We start from the raw sequence: 13,158 nt of genomic DNA, 5'->3' as shown, positions 1-13,158 counted from the left end.
CAGGAAGTTTCAGTATTTATACAAAATTGAAATTGTCAATATTTAATTCAGGTCATATTCGAATATTGTTTTTTGCAATGTTGTAGTAAAAATAAAGAAAACAGCACAGATTTATCAAATAGCGCTAGAAAACGCAATTTCCTCAACAAAAAGCTACCATAAGATAAAGAAAAGCGCAAAACAAAAATATATCAAACATCGCTTCAGTACAATGTGGAAGGTACATGAAACGTGTTTGTGTTATTCATAAACAACATTTGCATTTATCAGTAATAACAGGATACTTTCGTCATTGTTCATGAAGAAGAACGTTCCATTGAGTACAAAATAAAAACAATAATTCGTCGGCTCCCAGTTTCTGTCTTACACATTCATTTACGTTATTTTCCTACAATTCGCGCAAATACTACTGGTATTCCTACCATTTACTACGTCATTTAAGTAGTGTACCAAAACTACCGAAGCTTAGTTTTGACAGCGTACCTCTAATTGACACACTATAACTGTGTCAATAATATTAAGCGTGTAAGCATGCTTACGAATGGCGGAGGAATGCATAACACGGCACAGTCATTGTTACAGGGAAACAACTTTGAAGCAACAACACGTCACTGGGATTTCAAAATTTGAAAAAGCATTCTGTAATTGGAGGACAGCGATTGGTATGAAACGCAAAAAATCAAATAAAAACAGTCTCGATTGCGTTTACAAATTTTTTTATTAGTTAGCAACCTGGTTTCGGCCCTTTCCTTCGACCATTTTCGGCATCCCCCCCCCCCCCCCCCCCCCCCCCCCCCCTATGGCTGCTGGTGGCGACAGACGGAGTGAGATCCGTAGAAGTAAGGTTCTGACTGCAGTGACAACGGTACTTCTATGGGTCTCGCTCCGTCTGCCGCCACTAGCAGCCATAATGGCGGGCAAAAGCCTGAAGACGGTCAGAGGAAAGGGCCGAAACCGGTTGCTAGCAAATAAAAAAATCTGTAAACGCGATCGAGACCGTTCCCTCCCCCCCCCCCCCTTCCTTTTCTTTTCTTTTTTTAAATGACTCTGGGTGTCTCACCGACAGCTTATTCGTCTACTAATGCTTAATACTTTTATACGGCACTTTTAACTTTTTGCTTTTTCCTTACTATTATATAGCGATATGTAATGTTTTAAGTATAACTTTGTCTAGTCGCTGTTCACTTTGCCGAATATATTTTGTTATCAGAACATGAGTGTTGTGTATATGCCATAGAGGTACAACAGGTGGTTCAAATGGCTCTGAGCACTATGGGACTTAACATCTGAGGTCATCAGTCCCCTAGAACTTAGAACTACTTAAAACTAAATAACCTAAGGACATCACACACATCCATGCCTGAAGCAGGATTCGAACCTACGACCGTAGCGGTCGCGCGGTTCCAGACTGAAGCGCCTAGAACCGCTCAGCCACAGTACGACAGAATATTATTAACGTACGACATGGCGTATTTTAATATTCACTCTTTTATATTTTAATGATATTCAACTATACACTTGGTTGGTTGTTTTTGGGGAAGGAGACCAGACAGCGAGGTCATCGGTGTCATCGGATTAGGGAAGGAAGTCGGCCGTGCCCTTTCAAAGGAACTATCCCGGCATTTGCCTAGAGCGATTTAGGGAAATCACGGAAAACCTAAATCAGGACGGCCGGACACGGGATTGAACCAACTACACACTTTTCTTAAGCATATGCTTAGTACAGTCATGTGATCTTACCACCACGGTATATGCCTTTGAAAATATGCCTCTGTCAACTGTTACACAGCGCTTCCGGTGTCATATATTGGGTTGGTGCATTACTTCTTAGCGTTTTAGCGTAATTTTAATACACACAACCGATACACATGACAGAGATTTTCGTCGCGAATTATATATTCTCCACTATTTACAACAGTCTGACAACGCTGAGGCAACTTTTCGTTCCCGCGATTGTAGAAGTCATGTGCTTTTCGGGCGAAGAACTCGTCGAGCCATGTTCGGAGCGCATTTTCATCAGGAAAGGATGTCCCTTGATGGTTATTCGATAGCGGGAAAGACGAAAATGTGATGGTGCAATATCAGCTGAATAAGGTGGGTGAGGAATGACCTCCCAACCCAACTCCTGTATAGGGTTTTTTTGTCAATGTAGCAGAATGCGGACGGGCGTTATCATGGAATAGGATTACTTCAACCAGTCTTCCTGTTCATTGTTTTTGGATTGCGTCTGTAAGATGTCTCAGTTGTTGTCAGTCAGCAATGATGGTTACACCTCTGGGAAGCAGTTCATAGTACACTACACCGTCGCTTTTCCAACAGGATAGGAATGGTCGGTGTTGTTCACGACCCAACTGATGACGAGTAAGCAGAGATGCACGTATGGCTGCCCACTAATTTTTGTGGTTTTGGCTTAGCCGGCCGCTGTGGCCGAGCGGTTCTAGGCGCTTCGGTCTGTAACCGCTACGGTCGCAGGTTCGAATCCTGCCTCGGGCATGGATGTATGTGATGCACTTAGGTTAGTTAGGTTTAAGTAGTTCTAACTTCTAGGGGACTGATGACCTCAGATGTTAAGTCCCATAGTGCTCAGAGCCATTTCAACCATCTGATTTTGGCTTAGAGCATGCGGTAACAGTACGCCTGATTTTTGAACTTTCCCCATTTCGTGAAAATGCACGATGATGTAATGATCACCTCTGCCAGTTCTCGAGTACACTTAAGCGGATTATTGTGGATTAATGCGATTGAACGAGCTTCAACAAACTGCGAAGGTCTTCCTGAACGTGGAGAGTCACTAATGTCAGATCGACCCTCTTTGAAAGGAGAAAACCATTTTCTTTACGTGCTCTGTCGAATGGCATTATCCCCATACACGGCGTAAATGTTTCTCGCTGCCTCCACTGCTCTCACCTCTTTATTGAACTCAAACAGGAGAACATGTCGGAAATGTTTCGATTTTTCCACTTGGAGCACCATTTTTTAGCGTCCGCAACTTCACTCACTATCTCCAAATGACAAAATGACAACAGGTAAGGTCAGACAGCAGCAGTGAACTACAAACAAAAAATGAAAACCGATAAATAAAACCATAGCAACCGGAATACCAGCATGCGAAACAGAAACGCTATGGACGTATGCACGAATGTAATGCAGCTGACTGGATAAAATGTATCCGAAGAAACACATGTGAAGTTGGTACGTAGTGCTGTATACATTCATTAGTTTTTTTAACTTATCTAGTTTGTTACAGATATTCTGTTTTCATTTTGCTTTTTAATAGGATTTGATATTGGCAAATGCCGAAACTAGTTGTTAATGAAATTAAAATTGCTGTCTTGACAGAATAACATACTATAAATCAATGTAACAATAAGTGACGGTCTTCGATCGTGAAATGACCTTTAGGTCGCCAAAAGCGGTATAAACATAAAACAAACCTTCCAGAGATGACCGGACGACCTTCGCATATGCTCCTGATTACAGACTAAGTATTCAGTCAGAATATGAAAAAAGAAACCACTGACGCATCGTGTCATCCACGTTGTTGTGTAAATTTTCTGTGCCGACGTTGATTGTGCTAGTAGGTCTCTTACCATTCAAGGCCACCTCTGGAATCTTTTCCCTGCCACCTGTAGTGATGGAGATGAAACAGTCTCATTTATATGCAAAGCCTCTCAGTTTGTGTGCGTGAGGGGTGTATGCTGTGTGGTTTCCATCTGCGCTCAGCCCGGCCTTTTCAAATGTAGCGGTTGCGGCTCTGAAAGCGGTACTGGGCCATTATTGTTGGAAGGGTAGAAGCTGCAGCTAACCTTGGCCTCCATCAAAAGCCGGTCTTGGTATTTCTGAGCGGGGACGCCGTGTCAACATGGAGCAAATGAACAACGCTGCTGAATCTTCAAGTAACCTGTAAAAATGCAATTTTGTCATATGATGACATGATGGAGACCGTGTCTGTTGTTTGAAGACAAATGTTGATGGTGTTGGGACAGCAACCAGCCACAAATTTACTTTCAGTTCCTTTACTCAAAGGGTACCGTTACCGGTTTCGAATCGTTGTGATTCATCCTCAGACGGTTTACACGCTTTCTTTATGACATGTGGTGTTTTTTTTTACGGATTAATTGTCGTGAAATATCGGTTTGGAGTGTTTGTTTTCATAACATTCGTCCAACAAATGTGAATACATTCCCACTGCGTTCTTATTGTTGCACACGTAAATTTTTTCTCACTGAACACTTTTGATTTGTCACTGAGAAGATTTCTACCACGCACCAGATGTTTTGATAAATGCAAAAAGCTTACTAACATATGAGTATCAAAGATGCTATGATATATTGTAACATTTGACGATGATGTCCTATGTTTGGAAAGGATCATATTCATTTACGCAACTGTAATGCCTTTTACACTAGTACAAAGACATTGATTTTTTGAGTTGATATTGTTACATTAGTATATAGTACTGTATAGGTAAAATAGTACATTATTTAATTCCATTTACTTTCCTACTTGATCTGCAGACAGCTGAACTAATATTATTTGCTTTGACAGTTGGGAAATAAGTTTTGGAAATTTTCCAGGATAGGAGTGTTAGTTAACTCTTTTTGTTCATTAAGGATATAGTCTGGGGTGCTGGTTTTGTGTGTGTGTATTTCTATAGTGGCCCCTTTCTCTGCTAGATGTAAAATTTTTAAGTTGTCCTCAGTGTTTCCCACTGAATGGTTTTCTTCAGCAATATGGGCTGCAAATGCGGATTTGTACAAGTTACCAAGTCTTAAAGCATCAATGTGTTCTTTGTATCTAATTTCAAAACTTCTGCCTGTCTGTCCAATGTAGAATATTGAGCATGTATCGCATTTGAGTTTGTATATTCCTGATTTACGGTAGGGACTCTAGGAGGTATTTACATAATTGATTACTTTTTGTTGTAATTTATTATTTGTGGAAAAACTGATTGTGATATTTTTCTTTTTAAATAAGTTTGCTATTTGGTATGAAAGTGGGCCTATGCATGGGAGAGTAGCATATTTAGGTTTGGCTTCTGTGGCACACTGATTTGGCTTGAAGTGACTGCTGTGAAGTCGATCTGTGGTTTTTGTCTCATTTTGTTGTGGAGTTTTTCTGTTATTGTGGGTTTATATCCATTATTATGAGCAACTGCTTTGATTATATTGATTTCATTTTGTTGGTCTGTGTCACTCATTGGTACTTTCTTAATTCGGTGTAGCATCGTTCTGAAATATGCCATTTTTGGTTGGCGGGGGTGCAAGATGAGTTGCCAATACTGACATCTGTGGTGGTAGGTTTTCTGTAAATACTAAATTGATGTTTATTGTTACTATTGCAAACTTTCAGGTAAAGAAAATTAATGCTTTTATTGCAATCTGTAAAAACTGCTGTGTGTTATTTCTATGCATGAGTGTCTTCCTGTTTCGGCTCTTTGGTTTGAAGCTTCTGATATTCACGGGCTAGTGCACATTGGCCAGACGACCAGTTCTTTGGTCTTCATTAATTATTTCTTTACAGTCCTTCATATACCGAAGGTATGAAGCGAAGAACGGGAACTCTCCATCTTCACCAATACACGTAGGTGACAAATAGAATGGAATACCTCGTATTATTGAGACCTACTACTGTCCGGCGTGATGCAGCAACTCGACGTAACATAGAGTCCACAAGTCGTTGAAAGTCCCCTGCACAGATATGGAGCCATGCTGCCTCTATAGCCGTCCACAGTTGCGAAAGTGTCGCTAGTGCAGGATGTTGTGCACGAACTGACCTCTCAGCAATGTTCAATGGGATTCATGTCGCTCGAATTGGAGAAAATGTCTTTCAAACTCTGGGGTCTTACCCAATCGTCGCTAACAGGGTGCCTACGGGATGCAGCGTTCTCGGAATGCTGTACAACAATTCAATCAAATAACATTAGTAGTTTTATTTACATAAAGCAAATTGATAATACCTAACTGTTACTACAGCAAATGTCGCTAGCGAGAGGCGACATGAAAACAATACAGTTCTTGCCATACGTCGAGTCCAAGGAAACACTTGATGCGGATCAAGACAATCTGACAGCGTAGCACTAAACACGTGTAACACCATATCTCTAATACTCTTTTGTTTTGGTTTGATGTTATAACATTGAGTATCTGTAAAGGTTGTTGGATTGAATCGATAACATAAAATTGTATACTCCTTTCTTTGTTAAAACTTTGAGGTCGTGGTTTGATTCTATGCAATGTAGTATATCTGTCATTTAAATTCTTTGTCCCATTTGGAGGGAACAAAACTTACTGTATATGATTGTAATTTCTGTGTGAATAATTTTTTGTAGAAATGTCAATAAGTGCAAATGTTCTGTTTCATTCAATGCGTTTGGTTGCTGTTATGTAAACTGCTGACCTTCACTTAGGGTTCCTAATTAGTTTGTATGAAAAAGGTGTTGTGGTTCCCCTCCGGAACGGAACTGTGTAGCGCGCGCAAATTGTGGTTGGCCTAGGGAGGAAAGGTGGAACAAGAGTCAGTCGGGGACGAGTTACCAAACTGTGAACTGCGATGTAAAAGTTGCATATTGTGCTGGTTCCGAGAGAGGCTTTTTCTGCCACTTTACAAGGCCTCGGATGGATGGATAAATAGCTGGAATAATTCTGGAATTGGTATCCATCATCGCCACCAAGAAGGGACAGAGTCCAGCAATTCTGCCTGCAAATCCACCTACCAACATGCAGTTGCCACCTCATTGCGCAACCACTGTAACGGAATACTATCATGATGTACAGTGAAGGATCAGATTATTGGATGTGTTAGTGTGCTCAAATATAAGGTAACTTATAATTGAATTTATGTACCTACCTTGATTTTTTCCCTATCACAACACCTCTCAGGTTCCTCTACATTTAAACTATGATTACCGAGTGTCCTAGTTTGTGGAAAAAATGAAAGCCTCAGAACATTAAATAATGTTGTTTGATCTTTGGTAAGAAGGGAGTGTTCAGATTTACTGTGGATTTAGTGATATTGTGGGAAGTAGTAAATGTAATCTTGTGAAAGCCTCCCAGGGATGGAAATAGTCAAATTTAAAGTTTTGTGGAGTCTCAAAGTCACTTATTCAATCATTTACTTGAAAGTAGAAGACTGTGGTAATAATGACAATTTGCTGTTTCTTTTAAAAATGAAAAGTTCTTAAAACTAAGGCTTATAAAGTTTTGCTTAGTTAATGACCATAGTGCTGCCTGCAGTAAATTTTTTAAAAAAGGTGAGTCAGTATCTTGCTAATTTGTCAACATTGTGTCTCACTGCAGTAAAAGTCGCAAATTGCAGTTGTGGAAAGTTATATAATCATACTTGCTAAGCACTTGTTTCTTTTGCGTATTGAAAGTGCATATTAATAGTGTAATAAGATCCACAGGTCATCCTTTACCACTATTTATGAAAACAATAATTTCATTATTCAAAAGACAGTGAGAAGTAACCTGTTAGTGAATTCCATTTAACTTTCATTTTAAATAGTAAAGTATTTAGCTGAGAGGCACTTAACCTGTTACCATCTCATAATTTTGCAGTGAACAACATTTATAATTCTATGTCAATTAGGAAAGTGTTTGAAAAATAATACTTAACCTATGTCCAATTAATGACCCTGCAGTGAATAGTAATAGTAATGTTATAAAGACCATTAGTTGGAATAAGCCCTGAAAGTAATAGTATGCTTCATTATCTATTATATTTATGTAAATTGTCTGTCCTACTCTGTCAGCATCAAATCTTAACCGTGAACATATGCAGGTGTCAGATTTCATTGCACTCGCGTGTGGAAAAATATAGGTTGTGTTTGTCCCTTAAAGTTACCCAAAAATACTTTCTTAAACAAGAACGTTAATCTTTCTCTTGCCTAATTAGGCTGGCGACCTTTTCCTTTATTCTTTAAACAGTGTAGCTAGGTAAAATATTGTTTGTTACTATTTGAATATTTACGTAATTCTAACTGTCACTTCCGATAAGCCACCTCCGTTAGGTACAACACGGTCAACATAACAAAATTCCTCTCAGAGGGTAACACTGCCCTGTTGCTTTATACCATAATTACTTTAACAAGATAGTTTTTATTTCACGACCTGCCTCCAACTTGAAGGTTATGGTATAGCAGTAGCTGACTGTAGTGTTATACGTGGCTTTTCCGTGACAGGACTATTTGTTCTGTTGGGGCATAGTACGTAATGAACCTTGTTTGTTATTTGATTATATAAGCTACGTAAATGCTGTTGCAGTGTTATACACGTTGCTACACAACAGTTCAATCATATAACATTAGTAGATTTATTTACAGATGCCAACGGTCTTGCCGCAGTGGGTGCACCGGTTCCTGTGAGATCACCGAAATTAAGCGCTGTCGGGCGTGGCCGGCGCTTGAATGGGTGACCATCCAGGCCGCCATGCGCTGTTGCCATTTTTCGGGGTGCACTCAGCCTCGTGATGCCAATTGAGGAGCTACTCGACCGAATAGTAGCGGCTTCGGTCACGAATACCATCATAACGACCGAGAGAGCGGTGTGCTGACCCCACGCCCATCCTATCCGCATCCTCAGCTGAGGATGACACGGCGGTCGGATGGTCCCGGTAGGCTACCTGTGGCCTGAAGACGGAGTGCTGAGTTTTATTTACAGATAGCAAACTGATGATACTTAACTTTTACAACAGCAAATGTCGCTAGCGAGAGGCAACATGAAAACAATACAGTTCTTGCTATACATCGAGTACAAGGAAGCACTTGATACGGATGAAGATAATCTGACAACGTAGCACTAATCACGTTGCAAACTCGGGAATCTCTGAACAGTCGAGGCTAGCAGGAGCTGTGTTTATATGCACTATTTGCAGGAGGAGCGCCTGGCGCAGCGCGGTCCCATACCGCGCACCATTAGCAGCCATTTCCTCACGGCCTTCTCTGGTCTTCCAGTCCGCATCTTCGTTCTGGCGTTTGTGGCTACGCCAGAACACAAATCAATCGCTAACAATTGTGGCCTGGTGACATAACATCATTGTTTGGTAACATGAAGTACGTGCATTGTTGCAAATGGTCTCAAATGACTCTGAGCACTATGGAACTTAACATCTGAGGTCATCAGTCCCCTAGAAGTTAGAACTACTTAAACCTAACTAACCTAAGGACGTCACACACACCCATGCCCGAGGCAGGATTCGAATCTGCGACCGGAGCAGTAGCGCGGCTCCGGACTGAAGCGCCTAGAACCGCTCGGCCTCTGCTGCCGGCCAGATGGTTTCCAAACAGACGAAAATAATTATCTCCAGTCAATGATCGGGTCAGTTGGACCAGAGAACCCAGTTCATTCCATGTAAAAACAGCAGTTTTGGAGACACAACCAACTTGCACAGAGGCTTGTTGGCAATTTTAGTACATGGCTTCATGGGGTCTGTGCAAAAATCGAACCCTACGGACAGGTCTTACCAACTGAAATCAAGACTCATCTAACCAGGCCACGGTTTTCTAGTCGTCTTGGGCCAACCGATATGGTCACGAGGCCAGGGGAGGCGCTGCATGCGATGTCGTGCTGTTAGCAAAGGCACTCGAGTCGGTCGTCTGCTGCCATAGCCCATTGACGCCAATTTTGCAGCACTGCCCCAACAGATACGTTAGTGATACGTCCCACATTGATTTCTGCGGTTATTTCACGCAGTGTTGCTTTTCTATTAGTACTAACCAATCTAGGCTAATGCCGATGCTCTCGGTCGTTAAGTTAAGGTCATCAGCCAGTGCGTTGTCCGTGGTGAGAGGCAATGCCTGAAATTTTGTATTCTCGGTACAGTCTTGACACTGTGGACCTCGGAATAACTGAATTCGTTAACGATTTACGAAATGGAATGCGCCATGGGTCTAGCTCTAACTACCATTCTTCGTTCAGTTTTATAATTCCCGTCTGGCAGCTATGATCACGTCGGGAATCTTTTCACAGGAATCACCTGACACCTGAATTCAAATGACGGCTTCGCCAGTGCACTGCCCTTTTATACCTTAGATATACGAGCAAACGCCATTCGTGTAAAAAAAAAAAAATAAAAAAAGTTCAATGGCCCTGAGCACTATGGGTCTTAACTTCTGAGGTCATCAGTCCCCTAGAACTTAGAACTACTTAAACCTAACTAACCTAAGGACATCACACACATTCATGCCCGAGGCAGGATTCGAACCCGCAACCGTAGCAGTCGCGCGGTTCCAGACTGTAGCGCCTAGAACCGCTCGGCCACTTCGGCCGGCCCATCTGTGTATTTGCGTATCGCTGTCTCATGACATTTCTCACTTCAGGGTATATTTTCACTCTGTTGTACAGAGATGATCTGGTCATTTTGGTGTTTCTAGATTCTGATTCAGTAGCACATCGACGATCTCTAAGGAAAATACGTCCCCAAGGGATATCGTATCAAGCTTTCTACTGGATCTAAAGACTTTTGACAGGCTCCACGCAGCCTGGATAAAGGGAGTATGTACGGGGTTAGTTGTGTAAGTAAGGCCACCTGTCTCGTGGATACACGTAGTGGTGCAGCGGTTGGTACACTAAAGTCGCATTCCTTACAACGGCGGTTCAGATCCTCGTCCGCCGATCCTGATTTACGTTAGGTTTTACGTGATTTCCTTAAATTTCTTAAGGTAAAAGCCGGGATCGTTCTCTTGAAAGCGGACGGTCGATTTCCTTACCCATCCTTGCTCAATCCAAGATTGCGCTCCGCCTCTATTGACTTCGTTTTCGTGTTCCGTTAGACACTGACCTTCCTTCCTTCCTTCCTATCTATACATAGTACGTCTTCAATGCAATGGTCTACATTGTGTCCTGCATTCCAAATGCTGTTATTCATCTCGATTTTTCCGCCTTTTAGGGGTAGTTAGCTATCCGAAGGACAGGGACTTGTCCTATAACTCTATCCGGGCCTCCACCCTCTTTTTAACAAGTCTGTTAACAGAACAAGGGTGTCTTCCACCGCTATTAATGATAACTTTTATTAAATATTTAAGCAGTGTCTGTGGTCAGACCTGGGATCAAGAACGTTTTGATTGTTCGTCAAAGACGCTATCTATAGACCATGTAACACCCTTCTTACTTTGTGAACGATTCAAAATATCAGAAGGAGATTTTCGCCAAATTAAAGTATTCAAAGTTACATGCAATATTGTTGCATGGTGGATACAATTTCTTGTATCATCCGAGGTATGGAAGCAAATATGCTTTAAAAAATGTATCTTTTAATGGCTCTAGAAAGCTTTTGAAAAGACGCGTAACAGTGCTACAAAGACTGTATTGTTGTCTTTGAGACATTACGGAAATGCGTCAGAGAACTGGGTGCAAATGAAAGGTAGGGCGTCCAGAATCGTTTATTCTGGGACAACCATGCCAGACTGGGTCGTTGTACAGGGTGTTCCATAACTGCTATTACGGACTTATAGGGGTTGTAGACAGGACTTGTGGATAAAGTTTTGATAAAGGACTCATGCCCGGAAATGTACCGTTTGGAAGTAAAATATGTTTGGAGATGGGATCATTTTCAAAACTATGCAGTGCAGTGAGCAATGAGCACTGTCTGACCTGTGTGCAGTACAAATACCCACGGAACGGGCAGTGTTTCGAGTACTCTTCTTCGAGTTCTCCACTATGTGAAAGGACGTCCTCTTCAAAGTGGAGAGTGCGGCGCGTTCGCCAACCCTCGTGGTTGCGGGCGGACCAGTTTTTTTGCAGTCGGTATTGTAGTGGGACTAAACTGCTATGTGCCTTCATAATTACAACAGAGACAGCCGACAAGGCCCTTCTCTACGTGTGTGCGGGCACCGTGAACTGGGAGATTTGAAAGTGATCCGGTCTTCAAACTTATTTTATACGTAAACGTGACATACCAGGACGTAAGATCCATATCAAAACTCTATATGGTAAGACCGCTCCACAACCCCTAGAACCCTTTAATAGCAGTTGTGCAACATCCTGTATGGGGTAATAAGACACGCCTGCGCTTCTAACGTAAAGTGTACTTTATCTTGGTCCAGCTTTATATGACACTGCTACACGGTCAAATTCGATTTTTGTACGAGATTATACACTCCTGGAAATGGAAAAAAGAACACATTGACACCGGTGTGTCAGACCCACCATACTTGCTCCGGACACTGCGAGACGGCTGTACAAGCAATGATCACACGCACGGCACAGCGGACACACCAGGAACCGCGGTGTTGGCCGTCGAATGGCGCTAGCTGCGCAGCATTTGTGCACCGCCGCCGTCAGTGTCAGCCAGTTTGCCGTGGCATACGGAGCTCCATCGCAGTCTTTAACACTGGTAGCATGCCGCGACAGCGTGGACGTGAACCGTATGTGCAGTTGACGGACTTTGAGCGAGGGCGTATAGTGGGCATGCGGGAGGCCGGGTGGACGTACCGCCGAATTGTTCAACACGTGGGGCGTGAGGTCTCCACAGTACATCGATGTTGTCGCCAGTGGTCGGCGGAAGGTGCACGTGCCCGTCGACCTTGGACCGGACCGCAGCGACGCACGGATGCACGCCAAGACCGTAGGATCCTACGCAGTGCCGTAGGGGACCGCACCGCCACTTCCCAGCAAATTAGGGACACTGTTGCTCCTGGGGTATCGGCGAGGACCATTCGCAACCGTCTCCATGAAGCTGAGCTACGGTCCCGCACACCGTTAGGCCGTCTTCCGCTCACGCCCCAACATCGTGCAGCCCGCATCCAGTGGTGTCGCGACAGGCGTGAATGGAGGGACGAATGGAGACGTGTCGTCTTCAGCGATGAGAGTCGCTTCTGCCTTGGTGCCAATGATGGTCGTATGCGTGTTTGGCGCCGTGCAGGTGAGCGCCACAATCAGGACTGCATACGACCGAGGCACACAGGGCCAACACCCGGCATCATGGTGTGGGGAGCGATCTCCTACACTGGCCGTACACCACTGGTGATCGTCGAGGGGACACTGAATAGTGCACGGTACATCCAAACCGTCATCGAACCCATCGTTCTACCATTCCTAGACCGGCAAGGGAACTTGCTGTTCCAACAGGACAATGCACGTCCGCATGTATCCCGTGCCACCCAACGTGCTCTAGAAGGTGTAAGTCAACTACCCTGGCCAGCAAGATCTCCGGATCTGT

This window comes from Schistocerca piceifrons, chromosome 6 (genome assembly GCF_021461385.2).
Source record: "Schistocerca piceifrons isolate TAMUIC-IGC-003096 chromosome 6, iqSchPice1.1, whole genome shotgun sequence".
Taxonomy (NCBI): domain Eukaryota; kingdom Metazoa; phylum Arthropoda; class Insecta; order Orthoptera; family Acrididae; genus Schistocerca; species Schistocerca piceifrons.
This window is presented reverse-complemented; position numbering follows the sequence as displayed.